The following is a 17,745-nucleotide window of genomic DNA, read 5'->3' on the forward strand; positions in this document are numbered from 1 at the left end:
CCTGGCCGCGTCATACCAAAAGACGTTAAAAGATGGTACTTGTTGTTACCCTGTCTGGCACTCGGCATGAAGGCTAAAACAAGGACTGGTCGGCTTGGAGTCAGTATACTGTATCTGAGTGGGGTATTCATGCTAAACTGCGGCATGGTATCTCAGTGTGCTAGCACTATAAATCGGCATCAGTCAGGACTAGTACCAGCAGCAACACACACACGTGCATGCACTTCGCCATATAAGTGCAATAATCTTGAACGCGACGTTAAACCCAATTTCACCTCACTTTGTAACCACTTCTGACTTATCAATCGATATCAACCTAAATATTTGTTATTTGGGGATTTTGTTTGATTATGGTGGATTGGTATATTAACCTTGGTGATTGTTTACTTTTTTACAACAAAGCTTTTTGAAAATAGATGGACTTTGGTCTTAAATTATAAGTTTAGACTTATCTTAGATTAACTTGTAAAGTCCGATTATTTATTGTCATATTGTTTCAAAAGCATCATTTTGTTCGTTTCAAAAAATTGTTTTGTGTTGTTTAGAATCGAACTCTCTCATTTGCAAATTGAAATGTAAAGGCACCATTACAATAGATCGGTCTCGATTATCCGTCGAAGTAGATTCATTATGCGTAAAAGGGAAAATAGTGACGATAATTACACGACTGGATCATTGAAAATAAGTGATGAGACCAGGTGTTCACGAACAGGATAAGTATGACCCGTAACACACCCTGACCATTCGTCAACACTCGCCCCTTTCCGTAACCTGCAGGAGACTCGTCCCCCTATCGATGAAAGTTATGTGCGAAAATACGACAAACCAATCAGAATGCGCGCATGATTTTAAGTTCCTTGTCAAAGAATCCCTCGGAAATATGTTTGGATTTTTATATATGTCTTGCATTTAAAAATATACCCACGACACAGTTAAATGTGTTCAATCATACTGTATAATTCCGCATGTCCAGATGTGCTTTTAAATTGCAGTCGTGGCCCAGTCGTCTAAGGCACCCCAATTCGCTGGTCGGAGTTGTGTCCCTTGGTCACGCCAGAAACCTATGATTGTGGGTTCGAATCCCTGTTCGCCCTGATTATGTTTCTAGGTTTGTCAGCACCATACCCGTGCTCGATGGTTTCACCGAAGTGGTAAGCGTCTCAGATATGCATCACTTCGGGCTTTCCTCCCATATTAAGCTGACATACAACTTGAATGGGTGACTCAAATTTGGCTCAGAGTGAAGCGTGCAGCTGTCGTCTACTCAGCCGCTTGAATCACAGGTATGTTATTGTCATTTGATACCTCATTCAGTGAGGGATTCATTTGTAAATTATTCCTTCAGCAATAACATATCTGTTTACAACCTTCCTTGCTAATTCTTATTCAGACGTTTCATCAAACGTCATTGTAACTGAGAAACAATCATACCCTGTTCCATGTGTTCCAAGTAATTCCATTGAACCGAGGAGACGATAGCATGTATATCCAAGTCCAAAGTCAGACACTGTGCTTTGGCAATTGTCTACGACTTGGTACCCCAACACAGGTATGTCTCTCGTCTAGTTCGACAGTGAAGATCACTAGATGAATCACTGTTATGTCTTGGCAAAACGTGGATGCTGGTAAAAGCCACACCTCCGTCCTCATGCAGGGCTGAGCATTATGAGACATCCCAATGTCTGTCAGTTAAAATATTAATACGTAAAGCATTTCCTGGTTCAGCCAAGAACATCTGTGACGTTTTATCACGTGATCTCAATTTCCATCACGTTTCCGCCTTTCAAAACTACATTATGACATGGTTTACATTTCGAACAGGCTGCTAAAGGCCAAACGCTGTTTCTAAGACAATGTACAGACATGACTTGCCATCTAAATAATTAAGAGGTATCCTGACAAAAAGGCAAACGTGTTGGTATTTATACAGTTTTGTTTTGTATATTTTGTTACGTCGCAATCAGCTACATTTCAGATAGATTACGATGGCTTGTATAAATAATACAATCTGGGCAATGAAAACTAGTGATTGATATTATAAACCACCTTGCGCTGTAGGGTTACGATGACACGCAAGCAGCCTCGCTCTCGCTCGGGAAATACAAAATTTCTGACACTCGTTTTGTAAAACCAGTATGACACACATGATCGTACATTAATCTCTTTATTTATCATACCAAACTTCACTAGGAGATATCGTTCGGGTTAGATAAAGCAGGATTTCCTGAGATACCGCTCCAATCTTTGCATCACAATGCTTTGCAGGTCATTGTGACGTCATTGGTTATCTTCATGTCACCATCAAACATTACTAATCTCGCTGCCACTGAAGCTGGTTAGCTGCACGTTATCCCCCAAGACACTGGTTATTACCGTTAACAAACTGAAAAAAGTTTGAAGAATAATTTGAAGGATAAATAGAATGTCACCCTCGTATCTCGGAGTTTTAAACTTTTATCGACTCTTGTTCATATATCTGATATCAAAAGACCCCCAGGTGAGATTATCTAAATTATAAATATATTCCTCCAAAAAGGAACGTATGACCAGATTTCCGGTGTGTGGCGTAACGCGCATTTACCCCACAAAGGCAGGGGACATGAAGACATCACGGCAGTCAGAAAGTTCAAGGTCATGAGAGCTCAATGTTTCGTGTGTCCACCATTAGCGTCAAGAACCGCCTGGTAACCTGCACGTAGACCAAATGAGGCGGACTAAGACAAAATTGTTATGGATGAGCCACTTCTTTATTACAATTGGGCGACATTTCGGTGTAGATTCTAACACCCTTATCAAGCAAATATCATTATTTTATTACCATTCCAACTTCTAAAGGCCACTCAAAGAAGTGAGGCGGACTAGTTTCGATCACACCGTTCTGGAAATACAACCAAAAGGAACACAGAGTGATGTCAATTTCATCTGTTTTTTATAACTGAGTTAGTTTGTTCTTTTGGCTTGTCTTGGCGTGGTCCCGTTTGCTACACGTCGGAGAATAGCAGCCCACTCGACGTCTCGCGCATGTGCAAACTGTTACAGTTCTACTGTTCAGGAAGACACGGCGCACACTGCTATGAAGGTGACCTATTCTGGCGATGTAGAGAGCCACCTGGCTATGTCAACCAGCAAAGTACCTCTGCCACAGGCCAGCGCCATGTCACATCTTCCACAGTCTATTCAAGATACTGCATTTGTGTTTCATCTGTTTCATTTTTGACAAGTCTACACATCTAGATAAACATATGTCATAAAATGGTTAAAATTCATTGAGAAAATATCCTAAAACGTGAAACACTATTTCCATTTGCGTAGTTATCTTATGTTTACATTGGTCGTACGGCTCCACGTGCTGTCATCGAAGCCCTACGGAGAGTTAGCGAAAGGGTCAATTTTGATGTAGCAAGATAAATTGTTATACGCCTCACTTTTGCTATTGTAGTAGCACATCTATATAATTATGAAAATTAACCTGTTTCAGTGGTGTTATGCTACACTAGCGATTTAGAGAGCCCTTGAGGACCTGTACACGTGACCTGCTACTACAGTTGATATGTGTGGTCAAGCAGTGACGTGTTGTAAGAAGAAATCAACATAGCTCATAATGGGAACACCGTGAGGCTGTAGGATTTTATCACAGACGCTACCTTCTACCAATACGCAGCATTACCTAACACACTGGTGAAACACTAGACACAATAAGAGGCTCCATAAAACCCCCATCAGCTATTTCCCCCCCCCCCCCCCCCCCCCCCCCTTCCCCCCAACCACCAAATACACTGACACAAACGATCGACAAAACAGGTGATATGCAAATTAGCCTGCAGCAGTGGTGTTAGCCGGAGTTTCACCTAAACCAGGGAAAGAAGTGCAGTTTCCTGTTAGCTAATTTGCATACTTATGTCAGGAAGTAGGACATACATGTTTTATGGCATGTATGTAAATGCTTCAGGTATATGGTAAATGTTTGTTTTCCACATATTCAGTGCCGACATGCGGAGTAAATTATAAACTATCTCTCTGAATCTCCTTATTACATATGATACAAGGTGAAGGAGTGAAAGAGGAACAGAAAAGATGTGTGATGTGTGATGCCATCCTGCCTACCACGTGCTCCTGGTGTGCACCAACTCAGCCTTTTGAAGACTACTGTTGTTGTTAGTATTTATTTTTACCAGAAGAACAGTTATATGTTATTGCACAAAACTAAATAACAAAAGCGGACAATACACCCTTCGAACAGCTTAGGTTACAATTGGCGTGCTCACGATCAAACCAATTGCATTCTTTATCAAACAGAATATCGCGTTGATGGATTTAATCATGCGTATGAAGCAGTTTATTACATGGTGTGATATAATGACACTGCACCCACAAAGGTTAATGTGTACAATGGGATGCATGGAGGTGACACGTAACCTTCACAGCAGCCACCTCCACCGCCACTCCCTTCAGACAGTGGAACTGCCCGGGGAACATCGAGACCTAACAGCCTGACGCCGCGTAATACCGTTCATACCGTGGCTGATAAAGTTCTCCCGAGGTCCAACACAAGGAGTGGGTGAGTGTGTATGTGTCACCTGGTCGAAAAATCAGTCTGTTACGGTCTAGTGACCGCACCGCTCCGTTTTAACTGTCCGGTTCCGTCAACATTCGGCACAGTCCGGCGGTCAGTTTCAGTTATTCTTGGCATTTGATTGGGTGATTGTGAATCTTGACCTTTACATGACTATTGAGATCCGGTTTGTCTCATGCTAACTACTACTCGAAGTAGAAGTAAGGATATGTACCCAAATTTGACAGAATATTAGTGTGCGTTCAAAGTTTCTTACGGGAACATAGTGATCGAGATAACGTTGCCCTGCTCTCATATCGATAGAATGTTGATGAGGTAGAAACACACAGTCTCCCTAATTGGTCGAGCTTTATCTTGATTAAAATCACCACTAACTCACATGACAAACTTAAGGAAAAACCTTATTCCTTGATTCATTGGACCCGTGAAGATCCGGGGTAGAATAGGTCTTCAGCAACCCATGCTTGCTGTAAAAGGTGACTATGCTTGTCGTAAAAGGCGACTAACGGGATCGGGTGGTCAGGCTCGATGACTTGGTTGATACATGTCATCGATTTAAAAAGCGTGGATCGATGCTCATGATATTAATCACTGGATTATCTGGTCCAAACTCGATTATTTACAGACCGCCGTCATATAGCTGGAATATTGCTGAGTACGGCGTTAAACAACAAACCAACCAACCAACCTTGATTCATTGGGCTTTTGGGACAAGACGGGGTGTCCTCCGATATAGTTACATAAATATTATGTATTTTTAGAGGTTGAGGTCATTTGTTAAAAAAGAAAGCAAATGCTATCTGCAGTTCAGTGAGAAAACAATAATATCAAGTGAAATGCAGGATTTCATCATTGAAAACACCTGTGTAAAATTTTGGGGTTAGGCATTCAGACATTACGTCAAGAAGTAGGAATCCCCATGGGCACTATTTGTGCTCCCCTTCTTGCCGGTGTGTTTCTTCATGCACATGAATAAGAATTTCTGCTCAGACTGCAAAGTCAAAACAAGGTAATTTGACGAAGAAGTTTCATCTGCTGTATTTGTTTCGTTATCAGTTTGCTATTAGGCTTATTATTATAGTATTATAGAAAACACATTGCTGTTAGCTCTCTTGGCTATACCGTTCTCCAGACTAGCAAAGGGTAAAATGTCGTTTCCGACGACCACGCGTATGGGTTAAAACTCTTGTCGATAAAGTGTAGCATCCATATATAGCTCCAAACTCCAAGCACATTCGCATGCCGGATGGTCAGTCAGTATTGGAGAATATTCATCATGCACTCAAACTCGGAACCGGAAGCAATGGCAGTCATCTTCTCTAAGTGCATTACACGCCATCAGTGGCAGAAACTCAAACGCGAGACCAAACGCAGTCAATAATATTCAATACAAATATACAAAACTACAACTTCAACCCCCTATTGTTTTTCAAATATTTTATATGCGGTGAAAAGGTCAGATGATGATCAAATATTATGCCAAAGAACTTGGCCTCTTTCACAACTTTAATAGGAGTGTTATCCAAAACTAGTTCTCGGTCGTTATTGGGTTTGTATTTTCTACAAAAATGTATACAATTTGTTTTTGATTTAGAAAATTTAAAACCGTTTTCCAAGGACCATTTATTTATTATATTCAGACATAATTGCAATTGTCTTGCTATAGCATGCATATTTTTACCGCGACAAGAGATGTTAAAAGCATCCACAAAAAGTGATCCATCAATCGAATCATTTAAAACCTTGGAAAGACTATTTATTTTAATACTAAACAAAGTGACAGACAAAATACTGCCTTGTTGGACACCCTGATCCTGATGATAATGTTCAGACAGTGTAGAACCCACACGAACTTAAAAATTGTCTGTCTGATATAAATTTGGATATAAATTGAGACAAACGGCCTCGTAATCCAAAATCATGTAAATCTTTTAAAATACCTGTTTCCATGTAGTGTCATATGCTTTTTCTTAATTGAATGCTTGTTAATAATGGCGTTCTTAACGAATGACTCTAATCTAACCAAATGGTCAACAGTACTTCGATTTTTACGAAATCCACACTGAATATTAGTAATTAAATTATTAGATTCCAAGTACCATGCTAATCTATTGTTGACCATGCGTTCCATGGTTTTGCAAACACAGCTGGTCAGTGAAATAGGTCTGTAATGTGAGGGATCAGTATGATCCCGTCCTGGTTTCGGCATGGGAACAACTATGGCATCATGCCATGAAGACGGAAAGTTGCCAGATGTCTATATTTCATCAAATATTAATAGAAGGGTTTCTAAGCATGTTTCTGGTAAGTGTTTTAAGAGTTGATAATGTACGTTATCAGCTCCTGTGGCAGTATCATGAGCGTACCCAAGCGTGTTTTAAGGGTTGATAATGTATGTTATCAGCTCCTGTTGCAGTATCATGACCGTGCCCAAGGGCAGTATGAAGCTCCTGAATAGAAAATATTTCATTATAATCTTCCCCATTATCTGATAAAATTAATAGTTTTCTTCTCTGGCTGTTTTTTTTATAGTTTTGAAATTGAGGTACATAGTTGGAAGAGGAAGAGGAAGAATGTTTAGCCAAAGTTTCACCAAGTTTATTTGCAATATCTGAAGTGTTTGTCAATAATTCATTCCCATTTTTAAAATGGCGAATGGTTGATTTAGAACCCTTACCTTTGATTCGATGGATCATGTTCCATACTTTTGACATTGGCGTACGTGAGTTTATCTTTGAAACGTAACTCTGCAGAGACTGGCGTTTATTTTGTTTAAATGTTCGCCGAGCTTTAGCATTTAAAATTCTAAATTGATTCAAATTATGTACCATAGGATGGCGACGGAAATAATGCTCTGCCTTTTCCCTAGCCTTCCGAGCTTGTTTGCAGGTAGAATTATACCATGGTTTTTACGTATGTGTGGAATCGTAGAGGACTTAGGGATACATGCATCAGCTATTTTGTTTAGTTCATCATAAAACAGTTGTACGGGATCAGGGACATCAGTAAACAGGTCAGGTTTTAACTTGTGAAAGTGTTTCAAACAAAGTCTAGTTGGCTTTTGTGGAGTTCCATCTTGACGATGGAGGAACATCAGATGGAAGAACAGTTTTGAGAATGGTTGGAAAATAGTCACTTCCACACAGGTCGTCATGGACTGACCATTCAAACTCATTCAGCAGATTAGAGTCGGTAATGGACAAATCCAGGGAAGAGTATGTACCTGTCCCAGGATGTAAATAAGTGTTGGAATTATCGTTAAAAAGACATAAATTGCTGTTGGAAATAAAATCTTCCAATACTTTACCTTTATTGCTAGGGGGGCGGTCGGGTAGCCTAGTGGTTAAAGCGTTCGCTCGTCACGCCGAAGACCCGGGTTCGATTCCCGACATGGGCACAATGTGTGAAGCCCATTTCTGTTGTCCCCCGCCGTGATATTGCTGGAATATTGCTAAAAGCGGCGTAAAACCATACTCACTCACTCACTATTGCTAGAATGTGCACTTCCCCATAGGGGGTTGTGTCTTTTCAAATCACCCATGATGATGCAGGGCTTAGGTAGCTGATCATAAAGTGCCTTCAGATCAACCTGATGTAGAGAAGAAGACGGAGGAACATAGAGAGAACACAAAGTAATAACGATGTGCAATGTCACACGGACGGCAACAGCCTGCAGTGGAGTATTCAGAGAAACAGGGCTGTGGATTACACCCTGCTTCACCGAGGTTGAAGACCCACCAGTGGCTATGGGCCCTGGAGGAGAAAAGAGATTATACGCATTGTATTGTCATATATCAAGTTGATCTGTATCTTTAAAATAGATTTCTGCAAACAAAATGCTGATGGTTCAAAATATTGTATCAACAACTGTTAATCATTAAAATTATTCTTAAGCCCTCTACAATTCCACTGAATAAAGGTATGTGAGCTGTTCATGGTGGCTCTTTTGGAGATCGGGACCGGGATGGGGGTCGGCTCCCATGGATGGGAAGTGAAGGACTTATCTCCATCTCCAGAGGTTCAAATTGATTATGAACCTTCACAGGGGATGACTGGAAGGAAAGGACACCTCCGCGTGTTGGAGGGTCCTGGTCCTTCTTTTCACTTTTTTCCTTTGACTTTTGGATAATTGTCTAACTTCTTTTATCTCAATATCATTCGCCAATTCTGGCTCAGATGTTGGCTCAGGGTTCACGTCAGAAGGTGGTTGTAGCGACAAGGCCTCTGTCTGAGTAGATGACACTGATGACACTGCCTGATCATGTGACATTTGGGCTTTTTCATCGAATATGACCTGATTATTCAGCCAAGAAATTGATGTCTGACATCCGATAGAGGTTTTGGCAACTTCAGCAACCGGGGTTTCCACAGCTGAAAAGGTTAATATGGAAGGAGTTTTAGTTGGAGCAGGAACAAGTTTTTTGGCTTCAAAACAGATATGTTTTGAGTGTACTTGATTTTTAGTACTTTTGATTCACGATCGAACCATGGACATGCTTTTGATGATGCCAAATTTTCATCATTACAGTTAGCACATTTTATGGCATTTGTGCACTCGGGGCTTTCATGAGCCCCACCGCAGCGGGAACATACCATGTTGTTTCAGCACGTTTTGGCACCATGTCCAAACTGCTGGCATTTAAAGCACCGGAGTGGGTTTGGTACATAAACCTCCACCCCGGTGTTGAAACACCCAGCTTTAATGGACTTTGGTAGTAGTGCAAGACAGGAAGTAAACAGGTAAGTATTTGTTTTTACGATATCATCATTTTGCTTTCTGGTAAATCGCTCGACAGCGGTAACTCCTTGACTTTTTAGTTCAGTTGTGTTTTCTTCCGCGCTCATGTCTGACAGACAACGAGCTCGGTCTCTGACAATTCCTCGACATGAGTTTAGCGTCTTGTGTGCTGAGACAACAACCCTTGTGTTAGCAAACTGCTGTAAGGACAGCAGATTGACAGATTGTTGCCTCCGTGCACATTCCACTAGGATAGTACCACATCGGAGGCGTGTAACATTGGTAACATCGCCACAGCCACCTTTTATGCCTTTAGCAATGGATTTAGTCTTAATGTATTACCAACTTCAGAAGCAATGACGATAAACCTAGGCCAAGAATCTGTGACATTTGGAAAGACTTCTTCATCAGATGATAAAGCATCTTTGTTCTTTGATGAACCAGAGACATGGTTGAAATAATATGATTCGACACCCCTGCTCCCCACCCGCCATCGAGTGTCAACATGGACCATTTTGCAGCGGAACCAAGCCTACAACATCAGGGTTGCAGGTGTGTTATACTCCACAAATAAAGACATGAAAAGCTATGATGACTAAAACAATAAGTGGCAGGCTGGTTCGGCCCATGACACTTTTCCCAAGAAACACAGAATTCAGAGGTCCATATAGCCAGATTGGCCCATGAGCCACCGCCTTCTGGCATAGGACTCTAGGCAACTTTGCAACACAAAAGTCATTGATTATAAGCAGTGTGAAATAGAATTGTCATGAATAATTTTCCTAAACTTCATGCTGTCCATGCTCAAGGCATGGCGTGACCAGCCGATTGATAGAATCGGGCCCATTCTACCACCCGTCTAGGTGAAGTAAGGGTCAAAGTGGTGTGTTGGGCAAATGGAACACCGGTTCCTAGCTCTAGTGCCCTCAACCACCAGAATCCCGTCCTCCACCGACACAGGGGCGCAACCCACGGGAAACAGGTTGCCCAATTTAGTCGCCTCATACGACAAGCAATCGGGTGCTGAGGACACATTCTACCCCGGGTCCACACGGGGGAAGAGCTATTAGCGTTACCCAGCACTTACCACGGGGAGGTTGCTCTTCACGAGTGCCCGCACTCACATGAGTCCCAAAGAGGAACAGGTCAGCAAAAATTCCTTTGACAGAAGGCGACCTCTGAAATGCTTAATGCACTTGTTGTGAGTCTAGCTATGTGAAGATATGTCCAGTAACTGTATTTCCGTAAGTTTAGAATTTCCATGCTCAGTCCAAGCGACTTAAGTCTATTGGGTGATACTGTTATTCAGACGTTTTTATCTTTCTTAACTGGCCAAGACACTTATTTTAGGGAGCGGCCCTTAGTGCTCATTTCTCCTTATCTGACCAAGCCGAGGTTATTCACACATTCGATCGATAAGTTAAGTAACTCTAAGGTGTTGATTGGTCACAGCCGACTTAATTGACTGTCTATGCTTCTTGGCGATTGTGAGGGGTGGTCGGGTAGCCTAGTGGTTAAAGCGTCCGCTCGTCACGCCGAAGATCCGGGTTCGATTCCCAACATGGGTACAATGCGTGAAGCCCATTTCTGGTGTTCCCCGCCGTGATATTGCTGGAATATTGCTGGAATATTGCTAAAAGCGGCGTAAATTCAAACTAACTCGCTCACTCTTGTCGATTGTCTTGTTAGAATGTTGATTCAGCTATCTTTTGCAATAGCTCTTATACAGTTGCTTAGTTAATCAGCTTGTATATGTGTTCTGGTTTATTTATTGTCAGTGTCAGTTGGGGCCTTGATCCTTTAGAATGCTATCTCTAGTTACAATAAGCTGATGATAATAAAATTGTTACCTCATCTAAAGTCTATCCTTATTGGTTCTATCCCAATCTCCCAACGATGAGCAGAGTAAGATACTCCAATTCCTGAGGTGATACAGATGAACCAGATGAAGATTGTGCTTATAAGTTGTGTTTGATCTGTGCCCGGCTGCTTGCGTTCTTAAAACAAATATTTAGAGTAGTTTTTTTCAATGAAACAGAACATGGGACATTGTATGTTAATAAAAACGTTTGACCTTTAATGGAGTATATTTTGCATTCTCATCAATTCAATTCAATGCTAGTAAGGATAAAAACGCATTAAAAGGAGTAACTTCTCCATAACATGAAACAAACAGAAGTTGATTCAAAAAGAAAACTTGGGCAACAAGACCCTCGGATTACAATTAACAGATACATGGTGGAGTGTCAACAGTAATTAATAGAAGCAGAATTTGATGTATTTTGCGATATTCACGATAAGAGTTTTACTATTACATTTTAACAACTGTTTCATTTTATCTTTCACTCTATAATTGTGAAACGTTGGACACATTAATAAGAATTGTCTCTTTGCCATTTACAAACCACTTTTCCCCATTACGAAAGACATCTCTTTTACGAAAAAAACATTACTTCATGAGTACAATCCCAAATGTTGTATATGTATGTAGGGTTTCCATGCTTGTGTAAACCGCAGTCTCCCACGTCAACACCCCAACCTCTTCAAATTTGTTGAAATGGTAAAAGAGATTGAGAAGTCAGAAGGTGCTAAGCTGACCCATATGAAGTTTGGTGTTGCTTCCCAACGCAGGAAGAAGGTGTACAGATAATTTGAGGGGTGACTGCTGTTTCCCCACGCAGGCAAAAGGTGTTCACGGAGTCTGAGTGGAGACTGCTGCTTCACCACACAGGAAGAAGGTGTACAGGGAGTCTGAGGGGAGACTGCTGCTTCACCACACAGGAAGGTGTACAGAGAGTCTGAGGGGAGACTGCTGCTTCCCCACGCAGGAAGAAGGTGTACAGAGAGTCTGAGGGGAGACTGCTGCTTCCCCACGCAGGAAGACGGTGTACAGAGAGTCTGAGGGGAGACTGCTGCTTCACCACGTAGGAAGAAGGTGTACAGAGGGTCTGAGGGGAGACTGCTGCTTCCCCACGCAGGAAGAAGGTGTACAGAGAGTCTGAGGGGAGACTGCTGCTTCGCCACGCAGGAAGGTGTACAGAGAGTCTGAGGGGAGACTGCTGCTTCCCCACGCAGGAAGAAGGTGTACAGAGAGTCTGAGGGGAGACTGCTGCTTCACCACACAGGAAGAAGGTGTACAGGGAGTCTGAGGGGAGACTGCTGCTTCACCACGCAGGAAGAAGGTGTACAGAGAGTCTGAGGGGAGACTGCTGCTTCACCACACAGGAAGAAGGTGTACAGAGAGTCTGAGGGGAGACTGCACCTTCCCCACGCAGGAAGAAGGTATATATTGATAAGAACATATTGGACATATTAATAAGAAATACTCATCATCGAAAACATAAATGTTAGATTGTTGACAAAAATCACAATATCTACAATCTCATTATTAAGTGCACTTTTAACACTTATAACTTCATTTACATCGTGGGAAGTTACAAATAATTGACAACATGTCGTCAGCGAAACAATACAATACAACACCAACTGTTTGATTGCCTATTTCTTGCTCCTTCATTTATTTCTTGCTCCTCTTGATAAAGGAACAGAAAATAGCTCTGAAACGTCTTGGCCAAGAAGAAAAGAAGTTGCTATCCATAAAAGTGTCATGTATTCATGTTCTTCCAACTTCTAAATGTCCATTAAAAACTTAATGTGAATCTGCCTCCATCGACTAAAGCCTAAAACTAAGCTGCTTTCTCTGTATATCAAGATGGTAGCCAGTCTTGACCGCTCTTCAGACAGCTATTCCTACAATTTGTAGTAAAAATACGAACAGACGTCTACGTAACCCCAAAAGACCACTACGTCACATGCCAATTGGTTTTCCTTTGCATGTGTTTGTGATGGGTCCCACTGGTGGGGCAGGATACGCTCATCTTTTCGCGAACACCAGGTATCGACACTATGCTTATGATACTGTCGTCATCGTACAACGGAATCTGCTTTTATTAGATATTTCTTATGATTATGAAAATATTTTTATCGCATATAACTTGTTTAGGTAAAATAATACAAGCGTTGGTGATTTTTATAACAAATGATATGATATTTATTGTTTTAATCTTATATTGGCAAATGTAACAGTGATGACCATCTAAATGTTTCACCCTTTATAGACTTTTTCCGCAATTTGCCCTTGAGATTTAACCGTGTTGAAGTACAGTGTCGTTTTATACGATGCCTTCTGGTAACTGTGCTTCGCTTGGATCTTGAAATATTATGATCTCATAAAATAGAGCTGGTGCTCATTTTGAGATGTAAATGATCTGATAAAACGAGTGGTTGAATGCGTGGGTTGAGATGCGATTTCAAGAGTAATGAGGCATTTGTGATAAGATCCTGAATGAGGATAAATGAGAATCGGTTGTATATGTCAGCAAATGCCCCTCATGTAACACCGTTCCAGACAGCAATTGGCGTCCAAGGCACCAAAAAGAATGTTAGGGTGTTTACACGACAGAACCTAGTGGATTAATATATTTAATAAATTGATATTATTATATACAGATTAAAATAAATGTTTGGGTGATCCTGGCACAGTCAGGCTGGTTAGGTTCATCATCAGCTCAGGGCCCATGCAAATTCTTGGTCGTACCATGGATGGACCTCCGTGTCAATACTACGAGTATGGCGTGGTAATAAAAGCATCGAGTCACGATATTATGTCGCTTAAGATACTGTGTTTGTGCAAAGGTGGGCATCCACTGACAATGCGTATACTGCTACGTGTCTATTCCCAAATTGAAACAATAGGTTAACCCAGAAATTTGTACGTAAAAGAATTTAGTGCGAAACCAACGAACAACCAACAATTGTATCAAACAAATAACTTGGTACAAATGAATACAAATTACTCGACAGCAATTACAATGGCAGTATCAAATGCAATATTTGATGGCAGTGGTTTTAGTACAAAGTTCAGTGATAATATTATTCACCTATCCGAGTTAGGCCTAAGCCGAACATCAGGGTGAAAAGTGATCTTCACACGAAAGCTGGTCTTGATGTAATATCAGATGAAATGTGAGGCGAGGCAGATACGCAAACGCTCCACTTATATAGTCTTAGTAGCTTCCATTACTTTCCAAACAGTGCTAGGCCAGTCCAGTGTCTCTAGACCATCACAGAATATAACACGTTTCTATTACGCTTGACATCCACCCATGCTATTCAGGAAGTTAACACATAATACGAACATCTAAATATAATAACTTCCTCACCACTGCTTACAATTAATAGTACTACATTCTTGACAACTAATCATTGTCCAAATCCAATGCTATGAACTTCTACTGAATTTCAATGTTATATAGTCACAATAATTGTTCAACAATAAATTACACTGACATATAAAAATACTATTATCATTTTCAATAGCTCTTCTGACATATGTTCAAAATCCTCATTTATTTCACGGTTAGTTTGAGCAAGCAAATCTTGAAAACGTGTAATCCAGTCAACTGGTGGTATTTGACTTGACTTTGATATATTGTTGAAATTCTTTAATTTCTTCCACACCCAGTCACCGTGTTGTTTATACGTATAGCCTTCTTTTAACACACGTTGATATTTATCTATATAACCTTTCAAAGAAATCGTATGGGTCGTGAAATGGCTTTCTAGATCATGATTGATAAATCTTATTATCTGCTATCGGACACTTGGTGTCATTTCTTGGGACCCCAAAGAAATTCATATTCACGTGTTTCGACACACAGATTGCTGTCCCCAAACCTGTGTGGGTCTTACGTAGCGTTCTCTCGTCAAATCGAAGGCCAGGTTCGATTTCTCGCATGTGTACAATGCAATTTCTGGTGTCCTCCGCCGGGATATTTCTGGAATACAGTAAAGTACGGTTATAACGAACTCAAAGGGACTACTAAGTTTAGTTCGTTATAACCGTAGTTCGTTATAAGGATATATACAGCATAACTACAGCAAATAGTCGGGACCAAAAAGGAAGTTCGTTATATCCGTCAGTTCGTTATAAGCGTGTTCGTTATAACCGTAGTTTACTGTATTGCTAAAAGCAGCGTAAAAACCATACTCACTCCAACACGCTAACGAGCCAGTTATGTAGTCCAGTTATATTACCCAACCATTGAAAAAATGCTATGACTAAACATATATGAGTGTATGAAACATTGACCAAATCTGAACCACTCACTCAAAATAAAATTTGATTCCAGTTACTTTAGACGCTGCCTTTGAGTTTCCGTAATACGGATCAAAAACAGCATTCTACCCTGACTTGGAAAATACTCTAATTTGATGGATCAATCAGAGGTTTCAAATCAAAGGTGACATGACGACCTCCAAATGTAATATTAATAGAAATGGGTTTCTTTCCCAATCATTGTCGTTGGGCAAATATTAATATGTATAAATGCCCAAAGGTACACGTGCGCAAATACTGTCATTGAAATATGTGGGGGCACCAGAAACCTATGATTGTGGGTTCGAATCCTGGTTCGCCCCGATTATGTTTCTAGGTTTGTCAGCACCATACCCGTGCCCGTGGGTTTCACCGAAGTGATAAACGTCTGAGACCTGCATCACTTCGGGCTTTCCTCCTACATTAAGCAGACAGGCCGTGATATAACTGGAATACTGTTAAAAGCGGCGTCAAACCCAACTCACTCACTCACTCATTGAAATATGTAGAATTGTAGGAATAAACATATAGGGATGCTGATACTATTATATTTTGGGGGACAACAGAGCGTTAGACATATGACGTTTCTCTAATTACGACTGTGACGTCATGTTTTTTGCGTCATAATGAGCCTTTGTAAGGATTGTTTCATTTTTTAGGATGACCAATTAATGTTTGCAAAGAAAAAAGCTCCACTTCTCAACCAAGCGTCGTCACTAATGAGTGAGTGGTCGGGTTTAACGCCGTTTTGAACTCTGTTGTAGTTATATCACAGGGTACCAGCTTCATGTTGGAGGAAAGCCCGAAATGATGGTCTTCAATCAATCATTTTTTAAAGTACGTTTGGGCCTCAGGGTTTTGTGTACGAACAATATGGTACAGGCGGGATTACACTTAATCGTACATTTCTTCCCATATGTGCATAGTACAAATATTGTGCTAGATTTGTAATGATGTTAGAGTTTGGCGATGACGTCAAAATATTGAATTGATGGATGTTAGGATGAAGATAAAACTTTTTGTTACCGGTATTTTTGTCTTAACGTACGTTAAGATCCAGGTCTTACTGGTTTACCGTTATGTTGGAACCAATGAGCATGGGTACTGAACTGACGAACCCAGAAACATAATCAGGGCGAACCTGGGCCTAGATTTTCGAAACGATCTTAGCTAAGACAAATCTTAACAACTTACGTTCAAATATAAGATATCTTAAGGCTAAGATAAGATAGATTTTCGAAACTATCGTAAACCTGTCGCAGATCGTTCAGAGTTACGATACCTGTCGTAACTCTGACAGAGAACTCATTTGTGTTAGAGATTGAAAAAGCGGGGTGTTTCCCAGTGACGTCACGGGGATTTCCCAGCTGCATATGCGTTCAGCATTTAACATGCGTGTTCAAGTCTGATGTTAAGTGATGTATACTGTATATTTTTATGTTTATGTCAAAAGTCAAGTTTATATTAGTTTACAAAATGAAATGTCAATGTTTGAACGTAAAGCGGACTAGTTGTTTGGCACAATATCTATGGAAAAGTATGCCGCCATCTTGGATGAAGATAAAATAAACTTACGACAGGTATAGGGCTATCTTAGATTTACGACAAACTTAAGATATCTTAGGGCTACGATAGTTTCGAAAATATGCTACGATAGCCTACGATTTCTTTACGACAAATTTACGATAATTTTAGGGCTACGATCGTTTCGAAAATCTAGGCCCTGAATTTTAAAACCACGATCATAGGCTACTGGTACGACCAATGGAAGCAGCGCTGCACCGCGAAAAGCGGTGCTTGAGCCGAGCGCAGTTCAATACCTTGTTTGTTTGTTGTTTAATGCCGCACTCACCAATATTCCAGCTATATGACGGCGGTTTGTAAATAATCGAGTCTGGACCAGAAAATCCAGTGATTGACACCATGAGCATCGATCCACGCAATTGGGATACGATGACAAGAATGAACCAAATCAGCGAGCCTGACCACCCGATCCCGTCAGTCACCTCTTACGACAAGAATAGTCGCCTTTTAGGGCAAGCACAGGTTACTGAAGACCTATCCTGACCCCGATCTTCACGAGTCGTGGTCCCCATCAGGATAGCTTGGCATTAAGGGGATAAAACACTGACTTGTCACCTTTTAAGGCAAGCATGGGATAAAACACAGACTTGTCACCTATTAAGGCAAGCATGGGTTACTGAAGACCTATTGTACCTGGATCTTCACGGGTTGCTCAATATCTACTGAAAATGCTGTCAACTTTCAAATTTACAG

The sequence above is a fragment of the Haliotis rufescens genome, unplaced genomic scaffold (genome assembly GCF_023055435.1).
Source record: "Haliotis rufescens isolate VD_foot unplaced genomic scaffold, xgHalRufe1.0.p SCAF_12, whole genome shotgun sequence".
Lineage (NCBI taxonomy): Eukaryota > Metazoa > Mollusca > Gastropoda > Lepetellida > Haliotidae > Haliotis > Haliotis rufescens.